Source organism: Thermobia domestica, chromosome 8 (genome assembly GCF_964235325.1).
Source record: "Thermobia domestica chromosome 8, izTheDome1.hap1.1, whole genome shotgun sequence".
NCBI classification, from domain to species: Eukaryota; Metazoa; Arthropoda; class Insecta; order Zygentoma; family Lepismatidae; genus Thermobia; species Thermobia domestica.
The window spans coordinates 273,969,371-273,994,327 of NC_137461.1; the positions used below are offsets into that span (position 1 = coordinate 273,969,371).

Genomic DNA, 24,957 nt, shown 5'->3' on the forward strand with positions numbered 1-24,957 from the left:
GGCGAATCGTTCAAGCACCGCTCTGTTGTAATACCAGTGGATCTGACCTTTATGATATAAAATGGTAAAGTATTTGTCATAGGCCAAATTTACGATGAATTTCAATTTTAATTAGTTGAATTACAGATACTTTTCAGTGGAAAATAGGATGATATGTGAAAGTATCAAATCAAGGCAAAGTAGGACAAAAAAGTAAAATTCGACTTTCCTGAAAGCCATAAATATTAATATTGTAATGATTTTGGTAGAGTCAATAATGATTTTGGTAGAGACCGAGATTTATCCCCTTCACCAATTTACTATAAAATTTGATAAATACAAAACATCTTTGATTACAAAGAGCACAATACAGTTTCCTCGTTAATGTCCAAGTCAGGGGCGGATCCAGGGGGGGCGATCGCCCCCCCCAGAAGAGGAAAACTTTCTTATTTTATATATATAAATAAAACCCATTCCAAAGTTTGGTGCCCTTAAAAGTAGCAGTATGACAACCCCCCCCCCAGAAGTCGGTCCTGGATCCGCCCCTGGTCCAAGTACAGGAGAATAGGTGTTTTGCCTGATGCACCTTCTCTCAAGGCAGTCTCCAAGGCACCTGCCGGTTCGGTGAGTCTGGAAGGATAGCCCCCTCAGCTCAAGGCAGCTTGGCGAGGCTTGGTTGTAGAAAGGAACCCTAGCCCAGTGCGACCTCGGAAAGGATAGGTGTACCCCTAGTCCATCCAGTGCGACCTCAGGGCGGTGTAGGTGATTCGATCAGTTGGACGACTGATGCTGGGTCTCTCGGTGGTCCTCCTTTTATTTGTCCTCTTCGGGTCCTTCCGTGGGGTCCGTCTTCTTTCGGTGTTCCTCGGTGTCTTTCGTGTCGGCTTGTTGTCTGCTAGGTTGTTTATAATCATTAGCACGTGTTGAGCTGACAAGTGCGTCTGTTGTGATGTGGGGATCCTTGCAATATCCAAAGGAACCTGTAGTTCTTTTTTACAAATATCATAGGTCCCATCCCTTCAAAGCTTGGCCACGTCCCAACAAATATTTCTAGGTTAGTGCCTGGAGAAAGCCATTTTTTTTTTTTTTTTAAACGTAACACTCCCTTCTTGAGAACTCTGTGACGAAAGTAAGTACATTTTGTTGTTAGGACTTCATATTTTAACTCAATGAATGGATGAATAAATGCTGAGCGACTACACTCACACGCTTTCATAGTTTAATTATACATTTCATACTTCTTGTCTGTAAATTCTTGTTGAAGTCATGTAAATCCTGCAGTGAACATAAGAAAGATAAGTTCTTGAGAATTAACTTATTTCACTAAATAATATTATTTCGGAGATCCCAAAGGATTCGTTATTTTAGTATACTAATATTTTAGTTGATCCCCACAGTTTTCAAGTCTTCCGTACGACGCGAAACGAAATTCATTTTTTTTTTTTTTAAATCTTAAATTCAAATTAGGCATATGTATAAAAGAGGAACTGACTCCACAACGAGGATTGGTAAATTGCTCCTCAACAGACTCCTGTGTCGTAGTATGCAAAAGATCCTCATTATTACTCATACACTAAAGTAATTTCCAGCGGTGGTCTCTTTAAACACTTGTTAACACGTTAAAAAAAACTAAGAGTATTTATGCTCGTATGTTAAACATTTACCACACAACTGAAAATTTGTAGTGAGTCGCGTTTACGCGATATACATTTGTAAGCGTACGTTTAATATACTCAAGGTCAATTAAACTGTACTCACTGATAATGGGTTTTGTTTAAATTTACATGAAATTTATTACCCAGTATTACTGATAACAATAATACAGGGTTCTAGAAGCTTAGTAATTAGCATGGCTATCTTTAGCACACCTAGCCCTGACTCTCTAGCCCTCTATGTCTGGTGGCTAGCATCCGCGCTTCGGTTCACGGAGTTCCGGATTTGATTCCCAGTGAGAAAGCCTTGAAATTTAAAAGCACTCCGGTGGCTCGGATTCCACCTTAAGCTGTAGATCTACATTTCATATAGCCACGGTGCTAAAAGAGACGCAAAATTCATCCATCCATTCAGTACGGGTTTAGTTCGATTCCCAATAGGAATACAATCTCCACATGGCATGTAGTTCTACTTCTAATACCATTTAAAGTACCAAAAATGAACCGCCTTATGCAGAGTCGTTTTGAAGTATGATTAGCATCACACTAAGGACTTGTCTACTGCAGGAAATATATGTTAGTCAAACTCCTTTAGTATGGCACTAATCACGCATCAGAACGACTCTGCATACGGCCCGAAGTCTTTAACACATACCCACTTGCGGGCCTGTTCGTTGATTAGAGAAATTAAATGAAATCTTTGTTTTACGTCCCACGGTTATGCTGGTATGGTGAATGTAGTTGTGCAATGTCATTTATCGATGTTGTATCCATTTCAACTAGTAAGTTCGGTAGTCTAAACCTTAGGTAGTCTAAACCTTCATACTCTAGTTTGAGAGAGCTGTGACACGTTAGTTGGCTTCCACAGTCAGAAGAGTGAGGACGTGTTAAGAGTTTCTGTCGCGCGTATTGACATTAAGTATTGTTCTAAGCTGAGAAAAGAGTGCCAAAGAAGCTCACAAAATGTTAAAGTCAGTGTATGGCGAGGAAACGGTGGCACTGAAGACTGTTCACAGAGGGTATGAGCGATTCAAAAGCGGCATGGAGTCGGTTGAAAACTAGCAACGATCGAGTCGTTCTTCGATGTCAAAAACATATTAAAAAGTGCAGAAAATGACATAAATTATTTATTCAAACAGGTGAATGACTATTTGTGACCTTTCCGAAGAACTAAACATCTTGTAAGGGGTCCGTGAAAAACATTTTAACCGTCGATTAAATGGGCAAATGGCTTCCGTCTTCACCACGAAAACGCGCCGTGCCACATGTTGCTTTTGATCAGCGAGTTTTTGGCCGAAAAATTGTTCTTGTCTGTCCACATTCGCTGTGCTTTCCAGATATAGCACCATGCAAGTTCTGCCTCTTCCCAAACATTAAAACTGTAACATTAATTGACTTTGATAAGGTCACGACAAAGCAGACGAACACCCTTCCAAAGGAAGCCTTACGGAAATATTTCCAGCCATGGATTCAACGGTGGGATAAGCGTATTGCTAACAAAGGCCAGATTAGCTTATTACTCAGTTTATAATAAAATTATTCACCGTATTTTTTGATCACACTTCGTAGTTACCGAGAAAGTACCAAATACACACTTATACATTCACCTAGAGTTAAACTCCATTGGGAGCTAAAAAAAAGAGAGATGTCAATAACAATATTTGTATGAATATCACACTTATTATAACATGTGTTCATCTTATGAATATTTGACACAAGATAAGTATCTAAGACTGTTTTCAGAGTAGGTGAAACGTGCAATCGGAAACGTAGCATTACACACGTATATTGTCGACAAAAGGTAATGGATCTAAACACTACATCATTAATAATCTTGTCGATAACATTATTGAAGCAATGCTAGTAAGTTATAATTTCAAGAATACCATTTGCGTCATAGATATGAATTCGAGACTGATAATATTCTAAACGGAGACATTATGATAAGGTGGTAGTAGTTCTATACATATAGAAAGTAAGAGGAATGTCTAATTCTTAACTGAATTTATAGTCAATTTGACATCTAAACAACAAAGCACTTTACTTTAAGATGGATTATTTATTACCTTTAGATATGCATCAGTAGTTCTGAGAAAATTTGTTGATATTCAGTCAAATTTCTTCTAAAATTAAAATAATTCATTACGCGAATAAAATTAGTTGTTATAATTGTTCGAATCATGAATAATTATTAAAACAATTTTTAGAATATTGAATAAAAATTCTAATATTCGAACATCAGGAAAAAAAATCGATTTACACATTTTAATAAGTTAAACTCCACAAATTTCTCCACCAGGAAACCATACTATACATTAATCAGTACGAAGCTACTAGTAATTGGTATCTGTTGATTTTAGGGTGCGTTCTCGACAGCAATTACGCAAGCACTTTATTTTATTAAAACCCAAATTTAAGGAGCTAAGTTCACCAACACTCCTCTATATATACTTATCTTGTCTGTTTTATGTCCGTTTGGGAGACGAAAAAAAAAGTAGTTTTCCGATTGCATTTCCAAGTTAAAAACGTTCCTAATTCCTCCATTCTGGCTATATGACCTGCTCATCTTTACCTCCTAGACTTGACGACCATAACAATGTTTGGTAAACGGTATAAATTATGCAGATCCTCGTTATGAAGTTTCCTCCATTCCCTATTCCCGTTCCTCCTTGAACTTTGAATTTAAAAAAACTCTGCTATATTTGATTTTAAATGACAGAATTAGGTTAGAAAACGCACTATTTGAACACCGAGGTTATATGAGGGGAGGACCTCAGCTTAAGGCGGTTGGTGGACCTCAAAATACAAACCACCATAATGCGTTCAAATTTTAAGATTCTATCACTGGAATGGAACCCAGGATCCCGTACACGAAAGGTACACTCTAGCTACTACACCAGCGGAGAGGGCTTCAATTAATTGTTTTCTTGACATCTCTACACTTTGAAGCACAACTTTTAGTGAGATTGAAGAGAAATAAAGGGTTAACTTTACGACGCCCGCTCCAGTTGGTATTCTCTTACGCAGAGACGAGAAATTACACCTTAATAATTTTAACAAATTGGGTCCAAACTTCCCCAACCTTACTCTATCCCACCCTACCCTACCCTACTTATCCTTACCTTACTTTATTGTAGCCTACTCTACTATTCTTTTAAAGCGGTCTTACTTACCGACGTGCAGCTGGAGCGAGTATTGTAACATTTATCCAAAGTAAGTTTGTGTTAAGTTTCGAAATGATGAAACTATCGATCTGATAAATAACCAATTTTTAGAATAAATTTATTTCTGTGTTTTTAATAAACAAAAATACAAAACAATCTGTTGTTTATTCATAGTACATACCAGATAAGCCTGCCATATATATTTTTTTTTCATGAGAATACGAGACATCTTCGATCTCCCCCCCCCCCAAACTTCCCAACACATGAATTTTTGGGAAATATTTCTGTTAGGGGCAGAATCGGAACAGATTCTGTTTTAAATTAGTGCACATGCCGTTGTTATAAAAAAGAAGAAAATTGAAGAATGCTTGACTTGTTAGAAATGTGTAAATTATGATTTGTGATACGTAATCGGATCACGGAATGAAATTTATGTTCAAGATATAACCTGTAATAATGATTAATAGTTAAATATATAGTAAAAATCGAAACGTTGCTTTTAAACGATATTTAGATTATCAATCTGGGTTCACTCGAGCAGACGGCTCTACCAAAAACAAAATTTATAGGTAAAATACGATGTCAAACACTTTTCGTAGAAGAAGAGGAGTGTGAATATAAGTAATTTCAGTCAGTGGGTATCATATTGAAATATATTTTGAATGGTAATGAACGTATTCTAAGTGTAACTATTTACTGAAGCGGAAGGGTACAAGGGCGCGAAAAAGGTGGAAATAAACGGCGGGAAGATTCTGTTCGTGTTAGCAATGGACGTTTGCGATGCATGTAATGCAATATACGATTCTATTACAAAGAACTGTGCGATAAAGAGCGTAATATTGTCGTGGTTTATGCATTAGCTCCTCATTTAGTGCATGCTGTGCAAGAAGAAACCGGAAAATGCAATAGATGTGTGAAAATTTGGTAGAGCCGTCTGCTCGAGTAATGCCATCAATTTTTAACATTGGTGAAGTATAACAATTTCCCTGCATTATTTGACATGGATACAAAGAAGCAACGAACAATCTGTAGTACAATCTGTTCTTCAAGAAATTTTATGTTTCTGGAGAACTCCTGCTATGAGCTGTTGCATTTACATGAGATTTTTTCACCTGAATACGCTTCAAATTTGAAGAAAAAGTGCATTTTCGTTTAAGCATTCTTGTTGATACAAAACTAGAACACTTTACTTGTGATGTATTATCAAGAACAGCTCAGCTCGTGCACTTTATCAAAGATTGTAGATCCGCTTGACTGCTAACGGTCAACTGCAATTCTGTGCTGCGAGTCTAGTCTATTGGTTTGCTCGCTATGAAATCGGAGAGAGTGGTGTAGTGATAACGTGCTCCAAGCTGTTTCATGTTACAACTTATTGTTCGTTTACTAATAACAAGGTTCCCAGTAGATAAGCTGATATTGACAACAGAAATGGGACAAGACTAAAATACGGAACATTTGCATGTCCCGACTAAATTTATGGGGACACGGGACACTCTGGTGCAAAACCGGGACTGTCCAGTTGGCTTATGGACTAGTATGAATCGTTAGAATCACTATGATTCGTTAAATATCACTGGGGGGAGCGGGCTATACTCAATCCGTACCTTTTTTTATGGGACGTATGGCAGGCTTAATACCAGATACGTCCAAACTTGCAAACCCAGCACTCGGGCTCATGAAACAAAAATGAAAATGAAATGAAATCTTTAAGTTTTAGTCCCATGGTTATGCTGGCTAGGCTAAAGGAGTCGATGATGATGAGAAATGAATGAAAATGATGGATTGAAGAATGTGCGAGGAAATGGAAGAACCCCGAGAAAACCCACGCACACAGTGTTTGTCCACCACAAAGCTCGCTTGGCGCAAGTTGGGATCGAACAAGGACCCCATGCATCAAAACATTCTACCATTGAGCCATCACGCCCCAGCACTCGGACTCAATCGGCAAGCCTAAATTCGACTGAATACAGCCCTAATTAGGTTAATGAGCTCTAGCAAGTACGAGTGCGAGCTCCTTTGAAGACAATAAGTCTGAGCTCGCACGAGCCCGAGCGAGCTCTAACTCCATATGGCCACCTCTGGTACTAAAAATACTCATACTATGAATTATGACCCATAGTACGGATTTTAAATTTAGAAAATAAATATGAATAAATGTGATTCTTATGACTCATATACGAACATCTAACCTTCATAGAATCCAGCTCTTGAATTATCTATATTCCAACCTCTCTTGTTACAAAGAACAGTTTCATTCTAAATATTTACAATTTTACCGACTAATAATAGGGCTTCACTCATTAAAATTAGTTCGCAGAGCGGAAGTTATAGATTTGCGGTTAGCTGAGCATCTAATGGTTAACATTCACGCTACGCCACTGAAGAAGAAAAGCAATCGACCACCTGTAAGCATCCGGGAAACAGTGGCTGGAGACAGGGAAACACAACGCAGTGACCTTCCTCTACACTGCAGTAGCAACGGACGGAGTGAACAGCTGATCGATAAGAGACCTCAGTCATCTGTTTCCAGGGATTCTTTGTCCTCCCCGACTACTCATCTCTGTCTTTCCCTCTCTCTCTCAATGTCCTGTTTCCTTTAAAAATGCGGGTCGTGTCAGACATATAATATTATTGTTGTGCCGCAGATTTTAATGCTGCCAAATTCATCTGGAATTTCAAGGGGATGCTTCCACAGATAGAACACACAACGGAAGTTATAATTTGTCTAGAACTAGTAAGCATTCCTATTGCGGGGAAAAAAAAAAAAAAAGTTGTTCAGTGATTTTAGAACATATCTGTACTATAAGTATGCACTGCATTTACAACGTAGCTAATTAACCATTTCATGATTTATTTTCCATGTACTTTCGTAATAAATACAAATTAAACTTAAAAAAAGAACTAACACATTTTTGCAGGCCCGGTTCGATTCCGCTAAAGACAGATTTTACTGTATGATTAAAAATTCCCACTATAATAATCTCATTTACTTCCCTTTTCTCATACAGATTAATGTTCTTTGCCTCTTAATTACAGTATTATAGTCATTTGTGGCAATACCGACACCCTAAGGACATTAGCACCACTACAAGATTGTAATGAACTATTAAGGAAACGAATTATAACCAATGGTCAAGTATACTATTTCAACTAGTTGACAAATAGAATACTTGTTACACAAAAGCAAACTGTGGCTCTGGAGCCACAATTGAAATGAACAATGAAGAAGTGTCGGACTTCCCCAACTCTATGGGGAAGACCGACAGGTTGTTGGGGTAATACCGACATCAACGTTAAAATCTTATACACTATGATAGTGTAATTAATAATTCCACAACGCACATTACCGTTCGTAAAGTAGTTCATGAGCTTTGAACAAACATGGGAATCTATAAGTTTAGGGATGTAGAATATCTTTATTTATAGCTACAAAAAATATTAAAAATGTCACTGACTTACAAATGAGGGAAAAAATAATCACAATATTTGTTCAGTTACAAGAAATATATGAAACACGAATTTCTTTTTAAAATAACATGCTAAATGTGAGCTAGTGCAGAGAGCACAAAAATTCTGTACTTCATGAAAAAGTAATTTGTTAATTTATGTTAATAATGTGTTACCAAAAGTATGGTTATAGATTAAAATATTAGTATATTTTAATTAGTATTAGTATAGTATTAGTATTAGTATTAGTAATTTATTAGTATTAGTATTAGCTTCATATACAGGAAAGAGCAAACATTATACTCATATATGTCTGAGATTTCACACTGTCGACACACAAAGAAGGGATCGTCTGGATGAAGAACACAGTCCTCGTTTAACCGATGAAAATATTTTGTACATTGAAATCAATCAGCGGAATTGTTTTTGTAGTAAAACCAACCTCGGAAGATAGCACATCAATTTTCTTTTTGAGTTTTCTCATTTTGTTAGTGTGTTTTGCAACATTTTTATGTATCTGTACATTCTTTTGTGTGTCACTACCTATTGATTTTCCTACTTTTTTTATGCTGATGTTAAAAGTTTGGTACTATTGTCCTTCGCTTTACATTACCACATCTTATTTTCTTGGTTGAACCCATACCCGTCTAAGATAATTAACTTTTCTTCTAGTACGTGTTCGTCTTCTTTAGCAAATGTTGTATGTTCACCAAAATGTTTCTTGCATTTAACTTTTAATAACCTGTCACATAATGTATCCGAGGGACTTGAAAAGCTCTTGAAGCAGTAGCAAGTAGCACTGCATTACTTAAGGGCTCTATGGCTACTGACATTTTGTTCAAATTCCAGGAGTATCTCATGCAATGGAAAAAGGATGTAGACATTCTATTATCTGTATGTTAACACTAATGTAGTATTTTTGATAAATAGTTATTAAAAATCATAACAAAAGGGGGGAAAAGCATGTGTTTTACGTGCCCTAAATGTTAATGTGGAAAGTACACCAAATGTATATGTTGCACTTAACTATATTTTATGCAAGTTAGAAACACTGCACACTGATGAACCAACTACCTGTGATTGCACAACTTTCAGCTGTATGCTGTCCACCATGAGTACTCAACAATACAATTTTTACTTCGAATAAGAAACAAGAGCTTAACAAAATACACACAAACTTTGCAATGACCCTTGACTTGTCACATATCTCTTACACCTTATTTTATAAATTTACACATTTCTCGTCAAATTATTCTACTTATTTTTAAACGTTTACAGATATACATTTCATACACCCTACAGTTTCACTTAGCAGGCCCGTGTCCAGAGGGGTCTAGGGGGCCGGGCCCCCCCTAAATTTTTGCTGCCCCCCTAAAAGTTTTACAGTAGGTTTCCAAAAGAACTATAATATGGTGATGAACTATCATATGGTTGGATCGGGCCCCCCTAACTTCAGCCGCCCCCCCCCTAAGTTTTAGGGCTGGCTACGGGCCTGTCACTTAGTACTGATTGTCAAGATCTTCACTTCTAGGTAGAATTGATAGTGTTTTAAGCTTAGAAGTGTCGGTATTCCCCAATAGTTGATCTTCCCCTGAATGACTATACAAAATAAAAAAAGAAATCTATAGAAAAATCTCCCCTTCAAGACTTGAAATCAGAAAAAAAACACGTTTTTCGACCAGGATTTGAACCCACGACACATCTGCTTTTATTGGGAATCCAACATTCTACCTCTGACCTAAATTTAATCGATTTGCGGTAACTAAAAAATTAGTATTCCAGCAACGTGTAAAATTGGCTTTCCAGATTTCAGGTATTTACCATGGCTACGAGACGGAAGTTCATGAAATGTCATCTCTTTTCTGATATCGCGGACACAATACCCATGAAATACACATTATATTAAAGTTCGTTCTGAAACAGAAACATAACGGTAATTTTAAAGCACATATTATTGTATATTTTGCCAATTTCCAGCATTTAGGTCATTTTTTAAAATTTGTCCCAAGTTTCGGTGATTTTTTTTCGTTATTTTTGGTACGTTTCGGTAATTTTATTAGTATTTTTGTTCTTCTTTTGATTTTGGCAACATGCTCAAGACTTTGCACCGAGGTAAACACATTTTCTCATAAGATGACAATTTACAAGCCAAGAAAGAAAAAAAAAAAAGAAAAAAGAGCATCTGAATACAAATACCGTATTAGTCCTCTTTTTTAAAATTATTTTTTAATGCCATCAAGACAAAGGTGCTGTACGCCTTCTGCAAACAACATGTAAGGTAAATGGAAAAACTCAGAGTTTTAATCTTCATTAAATATTTCCAAAATTAGTGTGTGTGTAATATTAAAAAAAAAAAAAAATCATTTCTGTTAAAATTTGTTATTTGTTCGACGGTCTGGATCTTGGCGGAAAGAGGCAGCGTGTCTAGGAAGTTCCCCCTCTCCGGAGTGTCCCTGGTTTTGTCCGATTTTTCATATACACTTTGTTAATTTTAAACAATTTACGTGGAGACATTATTTCTTTATCTTTGCAATAACGCGCAGGGCATGGAAACACACCATGCTACATAATAGACCGAGATGCGGGAAGTAAGTGCATTCTTACGCTGAATAATTTCCGGTATTTGTCTTAATTATTAGATTATTTAAATTTATATTTTATTTGGTTATTTTCATTTAAAATTAAATTTACATATTTCAACTGAAGAAGCTACCTTATTTTCATCTGGTATCGCGAACACGATGTCCATCATTTGGTATGTTTGTTGTATTCTGTTGGAGTTACAAATTTAGTCGTCATTTTTTTACAATTTTTAGATCATTCTTCCATATTTTTGAATCAAAATACCCATTATATTTCAATCAAACATTTTCTTGTACGCCTTATATCTGGAGAACTACTTATCTAGCCAAATCCAAACTATCATTTAACTCACTATGATGTGCTTATTCTGTTAAAAAAAAAAAAAAAAAAATAGGGGCCATTCAAAAATTTTGTGGCCCCTGATCCAAAACCTAAGATCGCAATCTTTTGATCCATTTTTAGGATCTCCTAAAATTCTTGTTAAGGGCATATAATAGGTCATATAACTTATCTATATTTTGTAGGTCATGAACTTTCACTCCTTAACCATAATCTACCAGTAGAAAGTCACATCGATAAAAAGAATCAATTTTATCAGTAGAGGCTAAGAGAAGGAAACTTAAAGAAGACGAAGAAGACGTAAATTAGGTAAGCTGTTTCCCTTTCAGTCTGTAATATTTATCTATCTGACTTCTCTTACATACGTCATTGGTAACAATGGCGGATTCATGGGGAGGGCAGTAGCGGCGACACCCCTTTCCAAAGGCTACCCATTTCTTTCTAAGCTTAATTGGTTTTGTGATCATCATAAGACCTACATGTCTCCCTCCTAACTAATACCTGTTCAATCGAAATGAATTTTTTGTTTTACGTCCTACAATTATGCCGGCTAGGGTAAACGAGACAGTGATGATGAGAAATTAATGTAATGGTGAAATGAAGAAAGTGGGAGAACCCCGAAGAAACCCACGCACACGGTGTTTGTCCACCACAAAGTTCACTTGACGCGATCTGGGCTGTTCAATCGAGTTTCCTACAAATTGTACACGCATTTGACGTTGTAAGATTTTGAAACCGACATGTACGTATCTCTATCATTTTGAAGGTACTATACACGGTGGTTCCACATAAAAGTGCTTGAATTGGGGGAGCAATATTCCTCTAGATTTTAAAGTTACAGTTTACCGTAGGGTTTCCACCTGTCCAAAACAAAATGAAGGGACGCTTCATGTACCTAATAAGGACAGAAATGTACCAGGTGTCCTTTTTTCCGTAATAATGTAATATCTGCAAGCCATTATATAAAAAAACGAATCATTTATTTAATTGACAAAAGGAAAGACACAATTTAAATAATAATACCCCAGTTGAGCCATTTAAATTGCGTTATTTTTGAACCATTTAAACTGAACGTAGAACAGAAGTGAATTGAACGCATCCATTGGTATTTCTTTTTGCTCAGTTAAAAATTTTAGGTAAGCAACATTTCGATACCCCGAACTATACAACAGCGCTAGCGCGGCGCACGAATTACCGGGAAAACGCTGCATGTCCAACCGCTTCAGTATTTTGTTGCTGGCACAACGAACGTTTCCCGCCCTCTGCCTATGGAGGTAACGGAAATTTGGTTCAGAAGTTTAGATTCTGTTGCTGAGCACTCTGTTGTGTGTGTGCTGTCTCTTCTGAGGTTTATTGTTATTTTGAAGATTCTGTGTAGTAATGTGGATTCCAATAATAATAATAATAATAATAATAATAATAATAATAATAATAATAATAATAATAATAATAATAATAATAATAATAATAATAATAATAATAATAATAATCATCATAAAAATTACCAACTCAGTCAGTAAACACGAAAGTCGGAAAATTTTCATGTCCCGATTGAGCCACCTCGAGACGCGAAACATCTCTGAAATTAGGACTGCCCCGACAAAATCAGGACGGGTGTTAACCCTAAATTAACATACTGATTTTTGTTCTTTTCAATTGTGCGGAATTATACTTCGGTATAAATGGAAATGAAAGAACAGCCTTACTTCGAATACTATATTCCGCTATTTTATTATGATCTCATGTATCATACAATAGCTATTAACAGGGCCGGATTTAGCGGGGGGACAAAGGTGCACATGCACCCCCACCCCCTTCGTTGTAAAGATACACTACCTAAAGTGAGAAGCTAGCAGTGAGTTTTGCAAAATCAGTAGTTTAAGTCAATTTTCTGAAGGTTGAAGGAACACCTACCATTTCCAAAGGAATTCCTCATTCGCACCACAGATAACTAAAAGTGTTTAAACAACTCAAATTTAATTCAAATGTCCTGGTAGTTATTGGTGCACCCCCTCCCTCAGAGAATCCTGGATCCGGCCCTGCCTATTAATATACCTATTAAACGTATGTCATCTCAAAAAGATCTAGGTGCTGTCTGATGAAAAAACTCTCCTTTATGTATCACATCTTATCGATCTCATCCAGAGCTATGAAACTACTTGGTCTACTTTTTAGATTTCCTGAAATACAAAGTCTCCATGCCCTTACAATGTTTTATAAGGCTTATGTTTCTCCGATCATTGATTATTGTTCACCTGTATGGAATATGGCAGTACCTACTAATCTGTCTCGCATTGGCTCGGTCTTAAACTTCTTTATAGTCATAGTTAGATTTAGAATTCCCGAGTTACGTGATCACACTACACAAGAAATAATATCTTTAATGAACTTATGTACCCCAGACAAACGACGCCGAGCTACAGACCTATTTTACCTATATAAGAATATCAATGCTAAAATTAATTGTGAATTTTTACTATCACAGATTAACTTGCGAGTTACTCCCCGGCGAACTCGTTCTCTTAATTTGCTAACTTACAAGACACCTAGATTTATCAATTGTAAAACGCTTCTTGTTTTATAGAATAGCAAATGATTACAGTACGTTGCTAACAGGATGAAATATTGTTACTTCTGAAGAAAACTTTAGAACTCAGCTAAAGAGAACGTTGTAAATTTAGAGGTGAAACTTCTTTGTATTTTTTTTATTGTTTGTTTTTATTTTATATAATGTTATTTTTATGTTGTTCAGCTTTAGTCAACTGGCTTAATGCTGTACGAAACTTTGTGAATAAATAAATAAATAAAACTGTATTTTGACATCAACTCGTCCTCCTCGAAAAACACTTCTAAAATTCAGTAGTGACTTGTAGTCATATTCCCCTCGCTTCACCAAAATTATACAGGGTGAACCTGAAAGATTTGCAGGAACCTCAGGAGGTGATTCGTGACATCAAAAGAAGAGAAAAAGTCCTCTTGCATATTGTCGAAGTCCGCGTCGTGTACGAATGACAGGGGGTGCTAACTTGGAATCAACAATCGAATCCTGACAGTTGGAACGGAACAGAAAGATATGCACAAACTGCGGGAAGTGATTTGTAACATCAAAACTAGTTAAATGTGGCTATGAATATCAGCAAAATGGTACATTAGGCAGTTGCTCAGACAAAGATAGTTTCTGTTCCATTCCAATTCTCAGAATTCGATTATCGATTCCAAGTTGGCACCCCTGTCACTCGTACACGACGCAGACTTCGCAAACATACAAGAGGATTTTTTTTTTTTTTTTGGTCTTCTTTTGATGTCACGAATCATCTCCCGACGTTTATGCAAATCTTTCAGGTTCACCCTGTATATTGTCTGAAGTGGTTCATATGCCAGCAAGTACGATGCCCGAAAATATTTCTAGTTTCCAAATAATTTGAGGTACCCTACGTTAGATATTATGCTTGCTATTCGTTATCTCTTTACTGACTAATTTTCTTTTTTTTTTTTCCCTAGGAAAGCATTATCGACCAGCGAAAGATAGAGAGACAGATACTTTTCGTAGTTGCGCCATAGCGTTGTCATGCAGTAGGCCAAGATCATGAGACCCAAATTGTGACGTTACGGAAAGAACGATTGAACTGAGAAAATATGGTGAGCGAGAGAGAAAGATACAAAAACCATTTCTCCTTCCCCGTTAAACAAGCACTTAGAACTGACGGACGAATTGCAGACTAGAATAAATTTAAAAGAAAGAAAGAAAGAAAGAAAGAAAAATAAAGTTACTACCAGGACGTCTGTCTCTGACAACTTCCGTATCCAAATCAATATTTGGCAAAAGGTCAAAGGTCATTGTGCAACTGGAACAGACTAGACTTTTTCAACTTTTCACACGAGTTGCCCCTTTCGCTCACCCCAAGGGACATCGATTTATTCTAGCGAACGATATCCTGTCAAAACAGATTTTTGAGTAATCAAATCAAGTCGTCTGATTTCTGCAATCACATCCTTTAGCACACAGACGATTTGGTGTTAAAATCATTCTTTTGGACAAAAGGGATCAGTCCGATATTAACAGTTGTACGATACTCAAAGTTTATATATACATATATAGAACAGGATGATTAAAAAGGTCACACAACATATATTTCAATATATTGTGAAAATGACAGTTACATGTGTAAAATATATTTTCTAAAAAAGTTTTATTGTTAGTGAGTAAAGTGACAATAAGTCACGAGTACAAAGCTGCTAAAGCTACATCCATACCTTTAACACGTGTTTAAATATTTAAAATGACGTTAATTACAAAGCTGCTAAAGCTACACCCATACCTTTAACACATGTTTAGATATTTAAAATAGCGTTAAGTTACAAAGCTGCTAAAGCTACACCCATACCTTTAACACGTGTTTCAATAAGATATAGTTTATTTTAAACATAAACACATATATATACAGATTATCATCAAAATAATGAAAACGCTTGTGGTTTACAACGTGTGCACTGCCTGGCCGTTGTTAGTGAAATGCTAGGTAATATTTGGTCTAGGAATTAATTCGTGCGGGTGGACAAGAGATGGCGCAACGAACGGAGCGTACCACAGTTCCGTGTATCCACACATGTGTTGCAAACCCCTGTCATCGCGTATCGTTCGTAGTATAGGGCAGTGGATTAAAGCGTCAACAACACCAGTTTGTAGTTAAGTGAACATGGCGCAATTTGTGCCTGATAAAGTGTTTTTGCGGGGTGTCCTGCTGCATTACTTTAACATGCAGAAAAGTGCGACTGAAAGTCATCGTATTTTGGTGGAAATGTATGGTGACCATGCTCTAGCTGAGCGAACGTGTCAGAAGTGGTTTGCACGGTTTAGAAGTGGTGATTTCGGCTTGGCAGACCAAGAGCGAGCTGGACAGTCAAAAAAATTTCAAGACGAAGAATTGACAGCATTGCTCGAGCAGGATTCGTGTCAAACGCAGGAACAACTTGCAGCAGCATTAGGCGTTGATCAAACAACAGTCTCCAAACGCTTGAAAGCCATGGGAATGATTCAAAAGATGTCACATTGGGTTCCACATGAATTGAAAGACAGAGATGTTGAAAGACGAAAAACCATTTGCGAATTGCTGCTTCAACGACAGAGCAGAAAGGGGTTTCTGCATCGAATTATTACGGGTGATGAGAAGTGGATCCATTACGAGAACCCTAAACGAAAAAAGGCCTGGGTGAAACCAGGTGAACTAGGTCCATCACAACCAAAACGAGATATTCACTGTGCAAAGGTTATGCTGTGCATATGGTGGGATATGAAAGGTGTGGTGTACTATGAGCTGCTGCAACCGGGTGAAACTATGAATGGAGAACGTTATTGACGACAATTAATGCGTTTGAAGCAAGCTCTGGCCAGAACACGACCAGAATGGGAGAACAGACATGATAAACTTATTGTTCAACATGATAACGCTCGCCCACATGTCGCAAAACCGGTCAAAACCTATTTAGAAAATGTCGGATGGGAAGTTTTACCCCACCCGCCGTATTCACCAGACGTTGCTCCTTCGGACTACTACTTGTTCGATTGCATGAACAACGATTTGATTGGACAGCGGTTTACTTCTTCAGAAGATATCGAAACATGGGTCTCTGACTGGATCGCTTCCAAGGATGAGGACTTCTTTCGCCACGGAATCCGTACATTGCCTGACAGATGGGCGAAAGTGGTGGCTAGCGATGGACAATATTTTTCTTAAGGTATTTATGTATTTTGTGTTTGTACTACAGCTTCAATGTGTGCGTACCAACCGCACGAATTAATTCCTAGACCAAATAGTATGTAGTACGTTAGGCGGAATAGAACCGGGGAAGGTGTTGAAACTAGCAGTCAGTGATGATGCAAAATACAAAATCTCTCTGAGTTTCAAACAATACAGAATTCAGTACTGCGCTGCATACGGAATGGTTAAATATCTCTCTGGAAATCATTGATGACTTAAATGACTCAAAAGATCCCTTTTGGCTACGTCGTTAGTTTGTGTGTCTTCAAGGCGGACACCCGAGTTTTATTCCCGGTAGGAGTTCATTGAGTATTTTTATTAGGTTTGATTTGTATTTAGCGTTCCTTTTAGCAGCAAGGTTATATGAGACGTGGGCCTACAAACCAGATGAGCTTCCACTGGGAATCGAAACCGGGTCCCCGTGCCAAAAGCGAGTTCGTTATTCACATAGTCACGAGGGAGCTTAGGAGTTCATGTAGTTCGAATACCACGTTAAGCTGTAGGTCCACGTCTTACATAGCCTTGCTGCTGAAAGGAGCGTTAAGCGCATGAGTGAACAAATACACCAGTTCGAAGTTAGGGGCATCTGGACAAAACGATGCAAACAAGGTACACTCATGTCCAAAATGATTATCGCATATCTATAACTGTCTTCTTGTAGGAATATGATTTGATAATGATTTTGCAGGGTACTTCTAATACTGATACTATGTGTATAATCGAGAAATGTATATTTGTTGTAAATTTCATAGGAAAAGAATTATAAATACGAAAATTAGAAAGAGTAAAAAAAAAAAGTTGCTAAATGGACAAGAAAGTTTTATTTTCGTTTTATTGTTCTTATTTACTACTCTTTTGACATGAAATTTGTCACATATATGTCTTCACCGATTATACACATACTAACATTGTAAGAAATACCGGACGAATTCATGATCAAATTATATTCCTACAACATTTTATAAACATGCGACAATAATTTTGGACATGAGTGTACATAACTCAAGAATTAAATATGGGATCAAGGTCGGGTAAAAGAACATAGTGATTATTTTGAGCCATATGAGAAATATGTCCCAAAGTTTTGTTGCTATTGCTTCCGAATACATTGGTATCTTGTAAGTTTCGCAGGATTTGAAAATGTCGCGTATTTCCCAAACGAAGAGACAACTGAACATAAAATAATTTGTTTTACATAGTTTAGACATCCAAGTTTTGCGTCCAAATAGTGTTGCAGCTGAAATAGTTGAGCTTACGGCACAAGGAATACAATGTCGCGGGCAACTTTTGTCCCCATTAGACATTGTAGGGCAAAAGTTCTTAGTAACTCTCTTCTCTCTTATTAAATGGATGATCTTGAAAGATTTGGAAGATTGTATTATCACATTGACATCTCTGTCTCGCTACAAAACGATAGGCTCGTATTTACGCATGGGTAGGGTTGCCATATATCCATATTTTGTACGGACTGTTTGTATTTTGGGGTCTGTGTTCGTATCGTACAAAGCATGAAATAGGAAAATGTCCCTATTTGACAGCTTTTGGAGCTGCCCGAAAATTTCCGAGTCGGGAATCACTAATATTTCGGGCGAAAAGAATTGTGTTTTCATCATATAGCTTATATTTTAGTTACTATTAATAAAGTAGGTTATGTTTTTTTTTTTTTTAAAATGTCTCATTTTTCCATTCCATGATTCTTTTGGTAACATTTAATATATGCAATTTAATGGCATGATTTATTATATTTGTGTTATTGAAAAAAAAAAATAATAAAACATGTTAGTTTCCAATAGTGTTTTAAGTATTAGAGTAAACAATTGTCTGATAACCTAAAAAGATTTTTAGGTAAGAAATTTCAAAATATTTGTTCCGAATTTGGGCACAGTATCTTTGATGGATCGTCAGTTTAAGGCTTGTCCGTATTTTGTATCAACAAAATCATGGCAACCGTACGCATCGGTCACTGGAGATCGAGCCCAGGCCGAAAAATTTCCAGGAGAGATATATTTAAGGAAAAGATGGTGTGTGGTGTGTGGGAAAACAGGTTGTTGAGTTATAGTTAAACTGGTTGAGTGTATTTGGAAACTTATTGACAATATTGTGTTGCCTTTTCTACAGATTAGTATTTAGTAATTTATAATTATTGCTTTTATTTTGTACCCGAGAGGCTCACTATAGTGCTTTTTTCCTCTTGTCAATAGTGTGTGTGTTGCTTTTGCTTACACATAGAGCCTGAACTGTAAGAACGTTGTAAACGCGGCGTTAACAATGCACCTTAACACCGGCTAATTGGGGCAATGGCTGACTAAACGAACGCTTTCATCGCGGAGCGAGGACGCGTTAACTAAGCGTTGAGCGTACTCCATGTGTATGGGCGCGCTAACAACGCGACTTTTATATTTGTTTCCTTCTAAGCAAACCTTCCACCAACCGACCCCAACAATTAATCAACGGATTTCACTTACATACGGTAGCACTGGAAGAATTTACCTTTGTACTTCCGGGGCTTCGCGAACATTAAATGACACTGGCCAGTTGAAAGTTGATTTGTCAACAAAGGATGAGTTCCCTATCTTTTAATTTCCCGGTCACGTTCACTTTTTAAATATTCGGTTACTATTTCCATCGTGTCCACATTCACCACTGAGAAAGGAAAACTAATTTTGTTGCAAAAATGTACCGCCAACGCTTGTAACACGCTCCGTGCAGGGACGGATCCAGGACGGACTTCTATAATATTGCTACTTTGAGCTATTTTTAAGAGCTCCAAACTCTGGAATGGGTTTTATTTATATACAAAATAAGAAAGTTTCCTCTTCTGGGGGGCGATTGCCCTCCCCCTAGATCCGCCCCTGCCGTATAGTATTGTTACGGCGCTAGCGTCGCGTTACCAACGCTGCGTATTTAGCGCCCGTATAGTTGCATAAAATAACGACCACTTTTCCGCGATGCTAACGCCGCGTTTACGGTGTTCGTGTAGTCCAAGACTAGCAGAGAATACAAACAAATAAATTGGAAGGGGTGCAAACGTTTTTGGGTGCTCGAGGCATAAAATATCTAAATATGGCCCCACGAAAAGGTAACTTATAGAATATTTGTAACAGCCATGTAAATATTTTTTTTTTCAGTTTAATGTCTCATAAGTATGCCCTTTAGGCTAAGGGACATGATGATTAAGGCAAGTGAATGATGATAGAATAACTGGTAGAATGAAAATATGGGAGGAAATGCGATTACCACTTTGCTGCGAATCGAACCGGAAATCTCACATATCACCAATATTTGTGAACTGCAATTAAGAAATGTCAAAGACAGCCCATGACAATATTGGAGTCTATTTATTGACAAGCCTACAATCCAATTTACTTATAAACACAATATATCATTTAATATATTCTTGTTAATATCATATGGTTATATAATAAGTATTTGAAACTGTCGTTATGTTAGTAAATTTGTCTGTGACGCAACTGAATTAATATTACATTTCTAACATTATTATCGCTTTAAAAAAAAAACTGATTCAGAGTAAGCAAATGCTTTTGGTTTTATATTAAACAGTCATAATGAGTTATATAACGATATATTGATATCAGAGTTAAATGATTCGCTTTCGAAAAAAAAAAGTGTAGAAAAGAGCTGATGAGATTATTCGATGTGGGATGCTCTTTTGTTCCGCAAGAGAACTCAATGACTATTGGATTTAAATTAAACATTTTAATGGACAATTGTACTGTTGTTCATGTTCCTACACAAATCATCCACGCAGTATTAATAACTTCCGAATAAACGAAAACTCGTATATAAATAAATGTATTATCTCTATATAACAACTAGTTGTTTCGTCCCTAGCCTCCGTCTCGCTGAACGCTATAAGATAAAATCGTGTTTTGTACGCATATTTTCGAAATACACTCAGCTCTAGCCAGAAGGCATTAGGTTTGGCAACATCGCACGGAAACGAATGCTCAATTGCATTCTAACCAGTTCCTCCTCCTACTACTACTATTATTACTACTACTACTACTACTACTACTACTACTACTACTTTTACTATGGATCTGTATAAGTACAAGGGTAAACTTATTTTAAGGAAAGAAGTTTAATGAAAATTTTAAAAAATAATCGTTAAATCACTTTTTCAATATTATTTTAATCTTATTTTAACGAAAGAAGTATTATAAAAAAATTTTTAAAGTAGTAAAAAAAACTCTCCTAAAGCAGGACTTGAACCCACGCCAACAACGATTTCCCTTACTAGTATGTTGCGCTAACCCACTCGGGTACCAGGAACGACACCAGCTGGCGTTTACTTTGTGGTATATGTAGGTCATGACTCGTGATCGCGATATAAACGTCATTCATTTTTCCTACATTGTTGCCAAGCGTAACCCCGTTCACAATGCCTTCTGGCTAGAGTTCAGTGTATTTCGAAAATATGCGTTTTGTACTACTCTAAAATAATTATATTGAAGAACAATGCAAATTTTCAGTAGCAATTAAATGTGCAAATTGCCTGGATGCTCGCGCCATCTATTGACATCAGACACGGAAGCCAGTGCAAAAAGAGACACCTATTAGGGTAACAGTGGACTATTAGATATGAGCGTTTCACACAGAGATATAATCAGTGTTCGTAGTTTGAGAGAAACTTCCCGCAACCTAGGGAAATTTCGTAGCTAAATTTAGTAAAAAGGGATTTTTTTTTATATAACGTGAATCGTATCCTGGGAGAGACTTTTCATTTCCCAATATCTTGCATTATTTGGTAAGTATATTTCAATGTTCCCCTAAGATATTTTTTCTTCTGCAATTCCCTCCATAGCTAATAACGAGATTCCTCCATGTCTTATAATGTATCCAATCATCCTATTTCATCCTTTCGAAATACTCTTCACGATATTCCCTTTTTCTCCAACTATTTCCAATAATCTGTCATTTGATACTTTGTACGTCCATCTAATTTTTATTCTTCTTCTATAGAACCACATTTCAAAGCTTTTCATTCTCCGTTTTACCTTTTCTCCTAGTGTCCATGTGTCACATCCATTCAGTGCCACACTACTGTACTATCATCAACCATTTCTTCAGTTCTATGCCAATGCTTCCGGTTAGAAGCTTCTGTTTTTCTTCAAATGTCTTCTTTGCCTGAATTATTCTGCATCTTACATCTTGTTTACAACTGTTATCGCTCGTTACTTTACTGCCTAAGTAACAGAGTTTTTCCACTTCTTCCATCAGATGATCTATTTTGATCTATATCTTTCTTGTTCATGTAATCAATTGGAAAAGGTGATAAAATATGAACAGTGAAATTGATATTGTGTCTGCGATTAGGTGAAGTCGTTTAAATTAATGTTCCTCTCACTTTACTGACATACATCGAACCTATAAAGCACCAACGCTCATGCGCCTGTGAGAAAACGCCCACGTTTGGATACGTTTCTAGTTGAACTTTTTACATTAATTTGAGCATGTGGAATTCAAACCTATCTATCAATGGGGCCAGGAGAAAAAAAAAATGACCTCAAAGTTCAGATATTTGAACTACCTCTTCTGCCAATGGTAAAAGTCCTCATGCTTGGATACATTTTTAGTTGTGCTGTCTATATTAATTTGAAATGAAATGAAATCTTTGAGTTTTACGTCCCACGGTTATGCTGGTTAGGCTAAAGGAGACTGTGATGATGAGAAATGAATGAAATGGTGGAATGAAGAAAGTGGGAGAAACGGGAGAACCCTTAGAAAACCCACGAGCACAGTGTTTGTCCACTACAAAGTCCACACGGCGCGAGCTGGTATCGAACCAGGGACCCCAAGCACCGGAGGCGAACGCTCTACCACTGAGCCATCGCGCCCCCTATATTAATTTGAAAATGGCGAATCCGAACAGAACTAAAGCATATTTCCATGGGATTATAAGAAAAATTATCTAGAAGTTGGAATGATTATATGTATTTATATTACAGCTTTGAGATTACTTTTCTCGCGATCCCATGATCGAGTATGTTTAAAAGTAGTTCCATTGATTCAGAATTGTCAAGTTTGTAGAAAAGCGTAACTAAAAAAAATAAAATAAAAAATCCAAAAGTGGGCACTATTTTTAAGCAGTGGCATGATCGTTAGTTATTTAGAAAGTCAGATTACTAAGGTCTGCAATCTATGTGTGTCTATTTTTCCACAGTTTAAAATACGAAATTCGTTGATTTACTGATTCACTCATCACCTTATCTCTGAAGCTCTTAAGCCTAGTGATCTGAAATTTTCTACGAATGTCCTCCTTCAACTCCAAGTTACAAAAAAAGAAACGGGATTTCGCAAAATTCGACCTTTAAAGGGATAGGCAGTGTAGAAATTCTCCAGGCATTTATAGCTTTTCGAAGTAGGATATGAAATTTTGTACATTATTTGTCTTTAGTCCTAATTTCTGGATAAGACAAAGTTTTGCAAAATTCGATGTTTCAGCGCGTGGAAACTGGCGCTCAATATTTCATACCCGTTCACTATTTCACCAAAATTGTTAAATGTACAAAATTGAAAGTTTGTACAAATGCTATACATGACCCTAAACTACCGCTAAGACAAAACATTGGGAATTGCGACCCTTGGGGAGGAAAAGAGTGAAATACGAGATCTCCGAAACTGTTGGGAGTAAGAATTTCGAACTTGATACAAATGATGCGAAAGTCCGGAGCTCATATTATACTGCAATTGATGCAACTTGTCCTTTCTGACAGCTCGCAGCGTCCACATGGTGCTCAATGCTGTGTTGCCAGCTTTTGCATCGGGTATTGAAACACGAAATTATTCACTGCAAGTAAATATCAGTTTTATAAAACTAAATGGCACAAAAGAGGTCTAAAAAGAATGCTCTCAATAACCAGCAGGTTCACTACTCAAGTGGACATTCGGCTAAAACAATGTGCATTTGTTTATATTCAAATTGGCAACGTGTGGAAAGGGTGGAATGTTTACCATTGGAGAACGGCAGAAATGAACCACTATAATTGGCTGAACGTGCTGTTGCCCTAGAAGCAGTTTTTCTTGCCTGATTATGACCACGTACAGAAAGGAAAAAATAGAAGAAAGCATGTCAGAAAGGACAAGTTGTATTAAATGGACTGTAAGTTGTAAGTCCTTGTCTCTTCTATTCTTAGAGACGAAAAAGGAAATTACACTAAACCAATCAATTTGTCGTCAACTGAAACTAGAAAAAGTATGATATCATAAGGACAGACATTTCTTTTAGTTTAACGTCAAACGATTATGCCTCGGGACAGACAGGGGTAAAAGTGGATTTGAAAAGGTAGGGGGGCGCATCACGTCACTCTGTCCCCCGTGCCTATCTTTGCCCGGAGACAATTTATAGAAAGTGGAGGGACGCCATAAATATTTTTTGGGCAGTTGGGTACGACATCCCCCCCCTCACATAATTTACGGCTGCTCCGGGGTTAAAGGAGATGATGATGATAAAACTATGCAATTAAAAAAACTGGAAGGAAACGGGAGAACCCCGAGAAAATTCCAAGTAATGTACTGTATGTCTACCACAAAGCCCACTAGGTACGAGATGGAATCGAACCAGAAGCCCATATACCAGAGGTGATTGCTCTAGCACTAAGCCACCGTGGCAGCACGGACCGGACAATACATTCAAATAAAGATTATTTTTGTTTTTGTTTCAAGTCAATAAATAAAATGAAGACGTATAACAAACTTGAAGATTTACCTTGAACACAAAAATTTCCAAGCGTAAACCCAAAAACTCATACGTGCATCCTTTTTTCCAAAGATACGGACACGTGACCTTGACATTTTTCTATCTCCCATTTCCTCTCTGTTGGCCTAAAAAAGAAACAAGTAAAAAAAAAAAAAAAAACTTTGGCACCAGAAAAAAATCCACGTTGTTTGATGGAGTGGCAAGATAGGCTGTTTTGAGATTAGTTTGTGCGTCTCAAGGTAGAAAATACGACAAGGTTTTTCTGCGGCATTTCTTTCGAAGGGATCCTCTTCTCCTGAAGGAAAAGAGCGTAG

At 37.0% G+C, this 24,957-nt stretch overlaps 1 protein-coding gene and 1 non-coding gene across 2 annotated transcripts in view; both read right to left on the bottom strand.

The window, feature by feature from the left end:
- The window catches only part of NaPi-III (Na[+]-dependent inorganic phosphate cotransporter type III), a 495,622-nt gene that overhangs the window by 391,342 nt on the left and 79,323 nt on the right, over positions 1-24,957 (bottom strand). The window lies entirely within an intron of this gene.
- On the bottom strand, positions 22,710-22,781 carry TRNAR-CCG (transfer RNA arginine (anticodon CCG)). The gene has a single exon. It is a non-coding gene; the product is annotated as a tRNA-Arg (tRNA).